The following is a 14,396-nucleotide window of genomic DNA, read 5'->3' as shown; positions in this document are numbered from 1 at the left end:
TCCCAGAAGTTGAGTTCTGAAACATATAATTTTGTTAATTAGTATGGGCAAAACTGGAACAAGATCCTTTAACATGAAAAGGACATATCTTATAGACTCCCAGATAGTGGTTAGTGATAAGAGTATAAGCCTACTGAGCTTGAGTATAGAGAATTATAATAGAAGAACCCATTAGGAGTTTTATTGCCAATAACAGTTCCCAGAGAAAATCAAAAGAGGCAGGTACAGCATGTCTGCCTTCAGGTGCAGCAGTTTTGATGTAACGAAGACAAAGGCTTTACTTATCTTTTTGTTTAAGATCTTTGGCTTACAGGAATAAGCAGGCTTGTCTTTTGAGTTCACCTGTGACAACTTAAGAGGTAGCAGTTTAATCCTAATTTCCTTGAGGTGGTCATGCTCAGTAGCACCTGGTAAGGTCCCTGCCAATTAAGCTGCAACTGATCTGAAGAGGATCTTTCTATGAATGGCTTGTTCAGGGAAAGGTGCTGAAGTTGGTTTGTCAGAAAGTCAGCTTTTGGAGACTAGGGTCCAAGGTTTGACATTTCGGACCGGTATCCACACAGGCTGCCAAACAATCTCTGGAAAGACACAAGCAAAGCCTCTCCCCATTGTTATGAGGGGATCAGGCCCCTTCCATTGTTTCATGGTCAAGTCCCTCCATTCAACCAGAGGCAACTAGGTTGGACCTGTGAGAGGTCTCCAGTGTCTCACAGCTGGCAGCTCTCCAGGGGGTGAGACTTGTAAGAAATTTAAGGTGAAAGGAGCATTGTCACAGCTGTCAACAGGAAGGCATCCAAACTTTAATTCTGTAATTCTACAGCTTTGCCTGAGCTCTACTTCAGAACCGTTCCTGGGTTTTAATTTGGGAGGTCATATGTTCTACCTCACTGAGAGGGAACAAAAGGATATTGCTTCCTTTTGCAACAGGACAATGAGGTCCATGAAAAGCATCCCAGGATTTCCTTGGACCCAGGAAACAGCCACATGGGTCCTGTCTGTGCACTCTAAGAGTTTCTTTGCCAGGACCATTTCAAAATGTGTAGTCTACCTTATTTTTTATTAACAAAACTTGTTTTGTAAAACTTATTTTTGATTGCTGGTCTTAAATTTAGGTAACTGCTGTGCTAAAGATCATCTTTAAGATGAAAGGAGAAAAGTTAATGTGCTCGCTGTGGGTACCATGCTCCCTCCTCTGTTTTTTAAGCATAGTATTAAGGTCCTGCATGGGAAGTTAGAGCACAGTGACTCCTGTTGTTAATTTAACAATTAACACTCTTATGTGTGACATCAGTGATCACCCGAGGCTCTTGACATGAGCTGCCCAGGCTATGGAAGGCTTCTGAAACCATAGACTCTGTCAGTATTCAGAAAAGGCCATGAACAAAGTGGAAGTTTTCTCCTCCCTTCAGAGAAAAGTGCATCCTTTTTTGATGACCACTTCTTCCCACTGGGGTCTCACCCAGGGAGGTTTTCCATGTAGGGACACCTTTTCACATGAATGTCCCATCTTTCCACATCTGAAATGCTCTCATGGGCTTTTTAGCCAGACCAGAATGCCTTTAGGGCTGACTCTGAAGTCACCACTGAGTGTTACTCAGGGCAATTGCCTTTCTGTGAGTCTACTGTATGGACTGCTTCCCATGTTGGAGCATGTACTCCTCTTCAGTTCTATCGGTATGATCACTTTAACAGTCCCATCTATACAACCACTTTAGAACTTAATCCAATCTAACATGGACAATTTTTAAAACTTAATCCAATCTATATAGTTATGTTAAAACTCAAGATGTCACTTTCACCATCTAGCCCAAGGAGATTTGGGATCCCATGGTGAAGTAAGTTCAGCTGTGAAGTTATGATTTAAGCTTTCATTTTGGCTAAGCTATTATACAGAAAATGTTAGCCATTCCTTTCATAAGATCTAAAAATCAAATCATACATCTTGGAGACTCCCTCAGCACAGAGTCAGTTTCCCATCTTAAAGAGAATAGAGAAATGAGGGAACAAGTCAGGCTACCTGATTGACCACTGACAATAACAATATCAAATGAAATCTTTGCAAGCAGCTTTAACTGTTAAATAACAACTTATGAAAATATTTACTGGAAGGTCCAATGCCTTCTATAAATTTAAAGAATACATGTATTTGGAAATATCTCTAAAATATCTAACAGTGTGGCCTGTTTAACTAGCAAACTCAAAAACAAACATATAAAAAGTTTTTAGTTTCTTTCTACCAACAGATTTAAAACATCTGACAAAGAGATTTGGGTCACATGAATCAAATGTATCTTTGATTAATTTTAGCAGTTTAAATTTATGAGCAATCTTTCAATTATAAGCCAATTAAGATAGAGCTCTTAATAAATTTTCCTATGTAGACATACAATATGTACACCCACCTAACAACATACAAGATAGAAAATTGAAGCAGTTTTAGTAATAGTTTTCTAAAATCTTTAGCTGTTTTTTATTACCATTAACCAATTAGAATTGCTTTCTGCTCTTGGAAACCTCGATTAATCATACTTTCTCCCAGTTGGAACCCATAGTGCATTATTGGCTTCATCTGTTCACAGAGCCACCCCGAAGCACTGAATACAATAGAAGTGGCTGGAAAAAGTCCATCGGAACCTATAGAAGGACAGCTAAACATAGAATCAACAATGTTTTAGTTTTATGAGCAGCAGATCTGATATACAAAACTATGGATGACAAACGACTTTAAATAGCCATGTTTAAAATTATAAACTCATTAACCAACAAGAGGCACTTGCTTACTCCACACAGTATTTTCTTTCTTTCTTTCTTTAATTTTTTTTCGACAGGCAGAGTTAGACAATGAGAGAGAGAGACAGAGAGAAAGGTCTTCCTTTCCCTTGGTTTACCCGCCTAATGGCTGCTACGGCTGGTGCGTTGCGCCAATCCGAAGCCAGAAGCCAGGTGCTTCCTCCTGGACTCCCATGCAGGTGCAGGGCCCAAGCACTTGGGCCATCCTCCACTGCCTTCCCGGGCCACAGCAGAGAGCTGGACTGGAAGAGGAGCAACCGGGACAGAACCAGTGCCCCAACCGGACTAGAATCCGGGGTGCCAGCGCCACAGGTGGAGGATTAGCCAAGTGAGCCGCGGTGCCGGCCTCCACACAGTATTTTCAAAAGCACCTGTAGGATTTTGCAAGACATTCCACCCTTTTAGGCCTCTGGGCATGTCTCATTAAGATAACCATCAGGTCCTGTAACATAGGATCCTAGACTTTTTAACTTTAGCCATTTGTCTCAGTAACATTTTATAATAAAATTTAGCATCAATTCACATCTTTTTTTTTTTTTTTTTTTTTGACAGATAGAGTTAGACAGGAAGAGAGACAGAGAGAAAGGTCTTCCTTCAGTTGGTTCACTCCCCAAATGGCCACTACAGCCGGAGCTATGCTGATCTGAAGCCAGGAGCCAGGTGCTTTTCTTCCTGGTCTCCCACGCTGGTGCAGGCGCCCAACCACCTGGGCCATCCTCCACTGCCCTCCCGGGCCACAGCAGAGAGCTGGACTGGAAAAGGAGCAACCGGGACTGGAACCCGGCACCCATATGAGATGCCGGCGCCGCAGGCGGAGGATTAACCAAGTGAGCCACGGCGCTGGCCCCAATTCACATCTTCAGTTCCTGTAATATAATCCAAATAGCCTGATTAGTTGGTGTCTACAAGATGAGAAACATACATCCTTTGATAGTGCCAGAGGCCCAACTGGAAATATCAAAGTCCAAATTTTTTGGAACTTTGATTTTTTGAATTTGATGACTTCTTTGGATAAAGCTCCAAAAGCATAGGCAACAAAAGCAAAACTAGACAAAAGGGATTATATCAAATTTAGAAGTTTCTGCATAGCAAAGAAAAGTTAATAGCATAAAGAGAATGGGAAAAAATAGTTGCAAGTTACTTATTCAACAAAAGATTGATATCCAGAATGTATCATGAACTCCAAAACCACAACAATTAAAAAAATTCCAGTTAAACAGCAGGCTCAAAAGAACAAATACAAATGGACAACAAATATATTTTTTAAAAAAGTTCAATACCACTAGCCACCAGGGAAATTAAAAAAAAAAAACACACACACACACACACAATGAGGTATCACTTTACCCCTGCCAGAATGACTGTTATTGAAAGTACAGTGTAGGGGCCTGTGCTGCAGTGTAGTGGGTTAAGATGCAATCTGCAGTGTCACCATCCCATAAACTGCTCTACTTCTGATCCAGCTCCCTGCTAATGCACCTGGAAAAAGCAGAGGAGGATAGCTCAAGTCCTAGGGGTCATGCACCCAACGAGGGAGACCTGGAAGAATCTCCTGGCTCCTGGCTTTGGTCTGGCCCAGCCCCAATCATTGTGGTTACTTGGGGAGTAAACCAGCAGGTAGAAGATCTCTCTGACTCTCCTTCTCTTTCTATAACTCTTTAAAATAAATAAATAAATATTAAAAATTACAGAGAATAACAAATGCAAATAACAAATAACAAAGGAACTCTTATCCACTGTTGGTGGGAATATAAGTTATTGCTGCAAATGTGGAAGACGGTTTGAAGATTTCCTAACAAACTAGAAATCAAGCTGCCATTTGATCCAACAATTTCTCTATTATGGTTATACCCAAGAGACATGAACTCGATTTTCAGATTTCTGCTCCACCATGTTTACAGCAGAACTGTTCTGGAAAAAGCCAAAACACGAAATCAACCTAATTGTCCATCATCAAATGAATGAATAAAGAAAATGTGGTATATATACACAGTGGAATACTAATCAACTATAAAAAGAATGAAATCCTTTCATTTGCAGCAAAATAAATGGAACTGGAGGACATCATGTTGAGTGAAATAAGCCAAATATAGAAAGATAAACAATAAAATAAGCTCTCTTCTACATGGGAGCTAAAATAAGAAAAAATCCTATTCTTAACACAGAATGTTGATAACTGGAGGCTAGAAGAGAAGAATTAAAGGAGTTTAGATAAAAAACCAACATGATATTGTAAGGGGAAATGAGATGATGAGTGTATGGGAAATCTTTGTATGACTACCTCACAATTTTTGTTTTGTAAATTTAAAAATATTCTGAAATAGAATGCTAAAAAAGAAAATACTTATTACAAATAAAAGCAATAAGGAAGAAATGGAGGAACAAAAATACATGAGACTTGAAGAAAGCAAATAATAAAATGGCAGACATACATCTAATTATATTGATAATATCTGCTGTGAATCAATTCAGCAATCTCAACACAAGATGCAGATGGTCAGTTTGAACAGAGACAACAACAACAACAACAGAAGATCCAGCTATAGCCCATCTATAGATTGCATACTTTAGAACCAAAGATACAAATAGATTGAAAAGAACTGATTATAAAAGTATATCACACATAAAGCAGCCACAAGAAGAGTGGAGTGGCTATATTAATATCTGACAATTTAGACTCTGAAGCAAAAGATTGCTATTAGGCATCTGGCACAGGAGCTGACACTTCTTGGGACACTTGCATCCTATGTCATAGTGACTGGGTTGAGTCTAGCCTTGTTCCCAATTCCAGCTCCTTCCTACTGTGTGCTATGAGAAGCAGCAAATAACTCCAGTACTCAAGATCCTGCCACCTAAATGGAAGTCACAGATTGAGTTCTCAGATTCTGGCTTTTGCCTGACCTCGCTTTGTCTATGTTGGGCATTTGGGGAGTGAACCAGCAATGGAAGATCTCTCTTTGTCTCTCTGCCTTTTCAAATCAATAAAAAAATTAAGAAATTAAAATGTTATTAGAAATAAAATGGGGCATTTCATAATGATAGAAATTCAGTCCTCTAGGAAGATATACCAGTTATAAACTTATATGCTACTAATAGTGCATCAAAATATCTGACATCAAACCCCAGAAAAGAGAGGGGAAATAAATAATTTGATAATTACAGTTGGAAACTCCAATGTGCTACTTTTTTTCAAGATTTATTTATTTATTTGAAATTCAGAGTTACACAGAGAGGGGAGAGGCAACAGAGAGGTCTTCCATCCACTGGTTCACTCCCCAGATGGCTGCAATGTCCGGAGCTGTGCCTATCTAAGCCAGGAGCCAGGAACTTCTTCTGGGTCTCCCACGTGAGTGCAGGGCCCAAGGACTTGGGCCATCTTCTTATGCTTTCCCAGGCCATAGCAGAGAGCTGGATCTAAAGAGGAGCAGCAGGGACTTGAACCAGTGCCCATATGGGATGCTGGCACTGCAGGCAACAGCTTAACCCGCTATGCCACAGCACTGGCCCAACAATGCCCTACTTTTGATACTTGACAGAAAAATTAGAGGATAAACACAAAAATATTACATTTTAATTACGCTATAAACCAATTAGACCAAATAGATGTCTATAAAACATATTGACCAACTATGACAAAATATATTTTTTTCTCAAGTTCACATGGAACATTGTACAGTATAACCATATGCTAAGCAGTAAAAGAAAACCTCAATAAAATTAAAAGCATGGAAATAATATGTTTTCTGACTACCTTGGAATGAAATTATAAATTGATAACAGGAAATATTTTGAAAACTCACAAATATGTGGAAAACAACACATGCCTACATAATTAGTAGGACCAAGAAGAAATCATGAGTGTGTAGAAAATACTTTGAGATGAATGGAAATGAAGGCCCAACATAGTAAACTTACAGAATGCAGCTAGAGAAGTGCTCAGTGGGAAATTTATAGTTGTAAACATCTATATTAGTTAACAATATAATCTGAAAAAGAGGAATTTCTCTTCCAAAGAGGAGCTTGTTAGCAGTGGTTCTGAAGAGGTTGCTGGAAGCAAGAGCAATGCGAAGAAAAAGAAAAAACTCCACAGAGCATCCCAGGAAGATTAGTATGGAAATTCCCTAGGATGGGCTACCCCAAGGCACCCGTTCCTGAGCTATGTTTTCACCTCAATAAAAACAAATTCACAAAATGCTGAAAAAATATTTATAATCTGAAACAAATAGTCTGAACCTCTTATTTTAATAAAAAATAGTGGCTAATGTTGTGGCATAGTGGATAAAGCTGCCGCCTACAATGCTGGCATCCCACATGGGTTGCTTGTTTGAGTCTCAGCTGCTCCACTTCCAATCCAGCTCCCTGAAAATATACTCGGGAAAGCAGAGAAAAATAGCCCAAGTTCTTGGGCTCCTGGACCCACATAGGAGACCTGTATGAAGCTCCTGTATCCTGGCTTCAGATTGGCACAGCCTGGGCCATGTGGCCATTTGGGGAAAGAACTAGCAGATGGAAGACCTGTCTCTCCCTCTCTTTCTCTGTAGCTCTGCCTTTCAAATAAATAAAATAAATATTAAAAAAGAAAAGAATAAGAGCAAAATTAAGTCAAAGCAATATGGAAAAATAATAACTATTAAGGCAGAAACTAATGGAAATAGGAAAGTAGCAGGAAAAAAAATCCATGAAACAAAATATTGGCACTTTGAAAAGGTCAATAAAATTTGCAAGCATTTAGTTGGGCTGACAAGAAAAAATAAGAGAAGACATCAGTTGCTAAGTTGAAGAATGAAAGAAGGGACATTACTGTTGATCTTTCAGAAAGGAAAAAGAGTGTAAGAAATATCATGAAAACTTGTATACCAACAAATTATATTATCTTTGAAATGAACAAATTCCTAAAAATATACAAACTTCCAAAATTGATTCCAGATGAAATAGAAACTATTAATGTACTCATAAGTAAAGACATTGAATTTCTGGGAATGGGCATTTGGTCTAGTGGTAAAGATGCTGTTTGGGATGCTCACATCCCATATCTCAGTGCCTGGGATTGGGTCCCACCTGCACTCCTCATTCAAGTTTCATACAAATTTGTCCCCCGAGAGGCGCAGCTGATGGCTCAAATAGTTGGGTCCCTTCCATTCATGTGGTAGACCTGGACTGATTTTCTGGATACTGGCCCTACCCTTATTATAGCCCCAGCCGGTGCGAGAATTGAAGAATAAACCAGCACATGAGACCTCTCTCTCTCTCCCTCTCGTCCTCCCTCATTCTCTCTCTCCCTCTCTCCATTTCAAATAAAATAAATAATTTAAAAAAATTGTATTTATAATAAAATAACCTTCAAGCAAAAACACTTAGTCCAACAAGGCATCATTGGTGAAATCTATCAAAGTTTTTAAAAGTGTTAAAATCAATTCTTTACAAACTCTTTCAAAAAGTTAATGAGGAAGGAACACTTTCCAGCTCATCCCATGAAGCCAGTATTACCCGAATAGCAAAACATGACAAGTATGCCACCAAAGAAGATCAATTTGTGTTTAGAATATTGATGCAAAGTCTTCAAAAAATACTACTAAACTGAGTACAGCAATATATAAAAGAATTACACACAACAACCAAATGAGAAGTATTCTAGGAATGCAATGCAAGGTTGATTTTACATTTAAAAGGCAATAAATACAGCACACCATATCAATAAAATAAAGGATCAATCCAAAAGTATTTGGCAAAATTCAACATAATCTTATAATAAAAACACTAAACAACTAGGAATAAGAAAAAAAACTCAACATTACACAGCATATTTATGAAAAATCCACAGCTAACATTGTATCAAATAAAATACTGAAACCTCACTTCTAAGATCAATATTAGGATAAGAATGTCTGCACTTGCCACTTTGACTCACCATTGTACAGAAAGATATTATCAGAGTTATAGGCAATAACATGGAATGTATGGCATACAGAGTGAATAGGAACAAGTAAATACACCTCTTTTTTTGGAGTGGCAATAATCCGCTATATAGGAAATCCTAAGGAGGCTACTCAAAAATTATTAGAACTAATAAAATGTTGGACAAGGTTTTAGGAGACAAATTACATACAAAAAAATAAATTATGTTTCATATATTTTTAAGGAGCAACCCCAAAATAAAGTTAAGAAGAAACTCATTTTCCGTAACCTTAAATTTGCTTTTACTGAAAACTACAATATATTGTTCAAAAAGATTAAAGATAATATAAATAAATGGAAATGTATCTCCTGTTCATGGATCAGGAGACAATATTGTTAAAATTTAAGCATGCCCCAAACTGGTTTACAGATTCAGGGTGATCCTGACTAAACTCCAAGTTTGCTTCTTTGTAGAAATTCACAAGCTGACCCTAAAATTCAAAAGGGTTTGGAAGAATACTTAATATGATGCATAAATTTGTGGATTTGTACTTCCTGATTTTAAAACCTTCTATAAAACTATAATAATCAAGAAAAGTGGTAGTTCCATAAGAATGGATATATAGATCAATAAAAAATAATTGAGAGCTGGGAAAATAAACACTTCAAGTACTCAATTGAATACTTGCCTCAGCTTAGTTGTTGCAGGCATTTGGGGAAAGAATCAATGAATGGAAGATCTGTGTTGGACTCTTTCTGTCTCTCTGCCTTTCAAATAAACAAAACTTTAAAAAAGTAAATTTAAAATAAATGTGGAATACTCAAAAGGATAGCTAAGATTCAATACTATTTAAAATACAAAAAATAGAGCTAGTGCTATGGTGTAGCGTGTAAAGCCGCCCCTTGCAGCCAGTAGAGCCCGCATCCCATATGGATGTAGGTTTGAGTCCTGGCTGCTCCACTTCCAGTCCAGCTCTCTGCTATGGCCTGTGAAAGCAGTAAAAGATGAACCAAGTCCATGGGCCCCTGCACCCACGTGGGAGACCCAGAGGAAGCTCCATGCTCTTGGTTTCAGATTGGCACGGGAGTGAACCTGGGAAGTGAACTAGCAGATGGAAAACCTCTCTTTATCCTCTCTCTCTCTGCCCCTGGCCTCTGCCTCTCCATAACTCTGCGTTTCCAATAAATAAATAAATCTTCTAAAAAATAAAAACAAAAAGCTGATGAAGATGTAGAGCAAGAGAAACACACATATATATTTTCAGTCTACAAGTTCAGAGGGCCTAAAAGCAATGACATTGTTGAAGATTAATGAACATACATACAAGCTGTTCTCTCAACATTTGTTTGGGGGGGTATCTTTATCTCTGTCTTATATATGAAGTATGGCTTTGCTGGATACATTATTTTTGGCTGGCAATTATTTTTTCTTCAGTACATCCCATTTCCTCCTCTGTTGTAAAGTTTCTACCGAGATGTCTGCAGTCAGGTGAATTAGTACCCTTTATAGAGTACTTGCTCCTTTTCTCTTGCACCTTTGAGAATCCCCTCTTTATCTTTAGTTATGAAGAGCTTGATTATATGTATCTTGGGTAGACATCATTGGGTTGAATTTAACTGGTGACCTCTGACATTTCTGTACCTGAATATTTCAGTAGTTTTGGCAAATTTTCTGTCATTATCTCTTTGAATATGCTTTCTACCCCTTTGGCGTTTTCTTTTTTGTACCCCAATAACTTGGATATTTGCTCTTTTTTCCTGTCCTACAGATACTATAAGCTTTCTGTATTCCTCTTGATTCTTTTTTCTTTTTTTCCTCTCTGTATATTTCCAAAACACTTCTCTTTGAGTTCGCTGATTATTTCTTTTTTTTAATCTATTCTGCTATTGATGTCCTGTATCACCTTCTTAATTTCACTAAACAAACTTTTCAGTTGAAGGATTTCTGCTTGATTTTGTTTACTTTCATTTCTCTATCAAGTCTCTATGTTCAAATATTAAATAATTTCTTTGTGTTCTGTTGAATTTTGTTGAGTTTTGAAGTCTTCACCTGAGCATTTGGAAATCTTGATGCCTAGATAGTTGGTGTCTAGCATCTAATTTTAACTTCTAGGGTAGAATATGATTCCTTGGAAATTCTTGATGCTTGTTAGTATGTGACATTGCCTACATCCTGAAAGTTAAATACAGTATTTGTGCTTAATTTGTGGCTGTAGTAGACATTCCAGCCAATTTCTTTGTTTTTCTCTGAGTCTGTATAACTTCTCTTATTACAGTAGTACTTTCATAAATAAATGTTTTCCCCAGGCTCACTTTTGATATGCTTTTACTGATTCAGTTCTATAATACTACCAAAACTCAAATTTGATCCAAATCTGTACTTGATGAATTGCTTCAGTATGAACAGGGAAAGTGCCTAAACATGAGGTAGTTTGCCCCTACAAGTCTCTTCCTGAGTCTGTGGTAGGCTCAGATTCCCTGTCCTTTGTCCAGTAAGGCCACTGTGATAGATCATACCTGGAACCCACAGCCCACAAAATCAGTGCAGCCTGGGAGGAGGACAAAATTTGCCTTGCTATGGTCTGTCTGTTGCTGAGAGGACTCATTGCCTGAGACTTCACCTACCAGCCACTGGTGATGCTGGCTTGGATATTAGATTGCTCACCCAGGACCACAGAACCATACTTGACACTGAAATTAGTCCAGTGGCTCTGTCAGCAGGCACTCGTCTTGGGGTAGGGACCTTCAGGATCTGCTCAAGTCTGGCACTGCATCCCAAAACAGTCCTCTTGTGATGAGCTGGATTTAGTTTAAATTTAATTTAATTTAATTTAATTCATTTTTCAGGTTCTTGCCTTTTACTTAGAAAAGAATTTTAAATACAGGCCCAAACATGGCATGCAGTGTGATAAACTTTACTTACAAACTGAGAAAAATACACAGGCCCACGAGGGCTTTATTTAGAGAGAATGGGACCAAAGAAAGGGAATTCTCATACCTTGTTCTACTCGTCCTGAGTCTACATGGAGGAGAGAGTGAGCTTCCATTCTTCGTAGCTTTTTATGTGCTTAGAAAAATGGAAATGTTTATGAGATACCACTTTATGTCTTAGGTAAAAGGAGGTACTTCCTAGGAGGGGTCCCCTGATTGACAGGTAGATGAAACTGATAACACAAAGTGAAGGAGGTGCAGCTTCCAGCTCATGAGCTTAAAATTATCTAATCTTTCCCACATCTCTATGATTCCTCACTGTCTGCCCAAGGGTGTAGGAAGAGTGATTGATGATGCTCCTTACACAAAGGAAGGCACCCAGTTATGTCATACTTGGTCTCACAGCCACCAGGCCCTGGGCAATCATGAGGGTGCACACCAGGCCCACATGAAACTGGTGGTAACACATGCCAAAACAAGGCCGTACTACCAGGGTATAGGTCTCTGCCTGATACTGGGGCAACTTCAGAGATTCCATTCATCATCAGCTGCCTAGGGACAGAAACTATAGGATCGACTCAGAACTGGGATTTACTAGTCCAACACTGATTCCCAAGAAATGGTCCTGTGTCTGCCCAAGTTTGGAGAACAGTGCTAAAGACAGCCCCCTTGCTGTTTAGTCTGGTCCCAGGCTGGTCACACTTGCATTCTGTTGTCACCAGGCCACATGACAGCCTGGAAGTGCCCATCAGGCCTGTCAGATGGTGGCAGTGGCGCACACCAAAATGAGTTTGACCCATTAGAATGTAGGTCTCAGCCTGTGTGGGAAGTCTAGAAGCTGTTTGTGCACTGGCCTAGAGGTACAAGACTTTGGATTCTATCAGGGCATGGTCCTCAACTCCTCTCATGGCCTCTCTGCATGTTTAGAGTTTTGCTCTCTGCTAGAAACTAGGAGGCATGGCATAAATTGCTTGGCTGTGGAGACTCCCAAGACTCAGTCCACAACAGGCTTAGGGACAGGGTTCAGTCTGACTGAATTTTTTCAGAGTAGGCCTAATGCTAGGATTCAGTTTCCTCTCCTTCTCGCTCTTTCTCCACACTGCACTCCTTGGAACTGGAGGAGAAGTGATGTGGCCAACTCTTCCTTTCTTGTTTTTTTTTTTTTTTTTTCAATGTAAACAAAGCTCTCAGGTCTCTCACCTGGCTCTTATGAATGAGACTTGATTTGTTAATTGCTGTTCATATCAGTGTCTCTGGTTGGGGGTGGTCACGGTCAGTGGAACAGCTTATCCAGCCACCACCTTCATTCCATCACTTCCACTAAAATAATTTATGTAAACACTTTGCCTTCAAGAAGTTGATGGGTAAGTCAGCTTGAGCATGTCCCGAATTGCACATCTCTTCCCTCTCTTATTCCCACTCTTATATTTAACAGCGATCAAGCTGACTTACCTCAAACGGTAGAGTTAGAAACATACCAGGGGATTCCAATTCAATCCCATCAAGGTGGCATGTACCAGTGCCATCTCACTAGTCCCAGTGATCAATTTCTGTTCACAATTGATCATAATGATAGGACTAAAAGTCAAAGGGCTCACATAAACAAGAATAGTGTCTGCAAATACTAGCTGATAGAATAAAAAAGGGAGAGAACGATCCAACATGGGAAGCAAGATACACAGCAGACCCATAGAATGGCAGATGTCCTAAACAGCACTCTGGCCTCAGAATCAGCCCTTAAGGCATGTGGATCTGGCTGAAAAGCCCATGAGAGTATTTCAGGCATGGAAAGCCAAGACACTCTGGGGAAAAAAAAAAAAAAAAACTAAATGAAAGATCTCCACGAGTGAGATCCCAGTGGAAAGAACGGGTCATCAAAGGAGGAGGTACCTTTCTCTGCAGGGAGGGGAGAACTTCCACTTTGACTATGACCTTGTCTAAATATGATCAGAGTCAGTGAACTCAAAAGGCTTCTATAGCCTTGGCAGCTCATGACAAGAGCCTAGGGTGATTACTGATGCCATAAACAAGAGTGTCAATTTGTTAAGTCAACAACAGGAGTCACTGTGCACTTACTCCTCATGTAGGATCTTTGTCCTTAGTGTGCTGTACATTGAGATTTAATGCTATAACTAGTACTCAAACAGTATTTTTCACTTTATGTTTCTGTGTGGGTACAAACTGTTGAAATCTTTACTTAATGTATGCTAAACTGATCTTTTGTATATAAAGAGAATCAAAAATGAATCTTGATGTGAATGGAAGGGGAGAGGGAGTGGGAAAAGGGAGGGTTGCAGGTTGGAGGGATGTTATGTGGGGGAAGCCATTGTAACCCATAAGCTGTACTTTGGAAATTTATATTCATTAAATAAAAGTTAAAAAAAAGTTGATGGTTAACTCCTCACTCCTTAAGTGTAGTGACTTTATTCTAGTTCAAATTAGAAGGATGGGAGAAGAGTAACATCAAGTGGAGAAGCCTGTCAAATGCTATCTCTGCCAGGTGATCAAGGTTAATGTCAAAAATCACGTCTTTTACCATTGATACAATATGATGAAAATAGTAATTTTCCTCTGTGGTCTTCTCTCCACCAGAAACCCATAGCCATAGTCTAATCATGAGGAAATCATCAAAAAAATCCAAATGAACTGCCTGACCAGTATTCCTCAAAATTTGCAAAGTTATCCACAAAAAGGAATGGCTGAGAAACTGTCACAGCTAAGAGCAGCCTAAAGAGACTTGAAGATTAATTATCAATACAATTTTGAATCCTAGATGATAC

The 14,396-nt window shown here is 39.0% G+C and overlaps 1 protein-coding gene across 15 annotated transcripts in view; it reads left to right on the top strand.

Moving 5' to 3' along the window:
- CLDND1 (claudin domain containing 1) overlaps positions 1-14,396 on the top strand; it is a 197,376-nt gene that overhangs the window by 72,861 nt on the left and 110,119 nt on the right. For 3 of the 15 annotated variants that reach the window (XR_016233055.1, XM_089331520.1, XM_089331506.1), the window contains one exon: positions 14,209-14,308. The exons of the other annotated variants lie outside the window; for them this stretch is intronic. The gene's annotated coding sequence lies outside the window, so the exon portion shown is untranslated. Of the gene's footprint in view, positions 1-14,208; positions 14,309-14,396 lie in introns of those variants that run through there. 15 annotated transcript variants of the gene reach the window in all.

The sequence above is a fragment of the Oryctolagus cuniculus genome, chromosome 4 (genome assembly GCF_051225735.1).
Source record: "Oryctolagus cuniculus isolate XC-2025 breed Fujian yellow rabbit chromosome 4, ASM5122573v1, whole genome shotgun sequence".
NCBI classification, from domain to species: Eukaryota; Metazoa; Chordata; class Mammalia; order Lagomorpha; family Leporidae; genus Oryctolagus; species Oryctolagus cuniculus.
Note: the sequence above shows the minus strand (reverse complement) of the source record. Positions and strands in the feature narration are given on the sequence as shown.